This window comes from Pan troglodytes, chromosome 10 (assembly GCF_028858775.2).
Source record: "Pan troglodytes isolate AG18354 chromosome 10, NHGRI_mPanTro3-v2.0_pri, whole genome shotgun sequence".
In the NCBI taxonomy this organism is placed as follows: Eukaryota; Metazoa; Chordata; class Mammalia; order Primates; family Hominidae; genus Pan; species Pan troglodytes.
Window position 1 is genome coordinate 102,282,563 of NC_072408.2, and position 1,042 is coordinate 102,283,604.

The following is a 1,042-nucleotide window of genomic DNA, read 5'->3' on the forward strand; positions in this document are numbered from 1 at the left end:
GTGGAGGACAGGGCACCAGCAACAACATGAGGACTGGGACTCGTGGTGGACTGAGGCTTATTAACTATTGTAATTATTGGCCAGGCGTGGTGGCTCATGCCTGTAATCCTAGCACTTTGGGAGGCTGAGGTGGGCGGATTGCCTGAGCTCAGGAGTTCGAGACCAGCCTGGACAACATGGCGAAATCCCGTCTCTACTAAAAATACAAAAAATTAACCAGGTATGGTGGTGCGTGCCTGTAAGCTATTCGGGAAGCTGAGGTATGAAAATCGCTTGAACCTGGGAGGTGGAGGCTGTGGTGAGCCAAGATCGCACCATTACACTCCAGTCTGGGCAACAGAGCAAGAATCTGTCTCAAAAAAGCAAAAACAAAAACAAAAACAAAAAACAAAACAAACCAAAAATAATTATTTGATTATTAATAATAATCATTTCCTGTGAATATACCAAAAAAGTTTAAAAAAAGAAAAAAAGAAAATTTTAAGGCTCAGACTAAACTAGCCCTTCCTTAAAGAGGAGTAGGAGAACACCTTTAGTTTTTTCTTTTATTTATTTATTTTTTAATGGAACGCTTCATGAATTTGTGTGTCATCCTCGTGCAGGGCCCATGCTAATCTTCTCTGTATCATTCCAATTTTAGTATACGTGCTCATTGTACAGACAGAATCTCTATTTGTTCCCCAGGCTGGTCTCAAAATCTTGGCCTGAAGCTATCCTCCTGCCTTGGCCTCCCAAAATGCTGTGATTACAGACATGAGCCACCATGCCTGGCCTGGGAAGAGCTTTAAAATGAAATTTAAGGGACACCTAAAGCTTCTGTTTATCTAAATTTTTCTCTCTAGAGAGGGAAAAATAAATTTCTCAGCCAGGCACTGTGGCTCACACCTGTAATCCCAACATTTTGGAAGGCCAAGTGGGGGCAAATCACTTGAGTTCAGGAGTTCAAAACCAGCCTGAGCAACATGGTGAAACCCCATCTCTACAAAAAAAATACAAAAATTAGACAGGCATGGTGGCACATGTCTGTAGTCTCAGCTACTCA

The 1,042-nt window shown here is 42.1% G+C and overlaps 1 pseudogene; it reads right to left on the reverse strand.

The window, feature by feature from the left end:
- Positions 1–557: 557 nt before the first annotated feature.
- LOC112205072 (U6 spliceosomal RNA) lies at positions 558–658 on the reverse strand (annotated as a pseudogene).
- Positions 659–1,042: the final 384 nt, after the last annotated feature.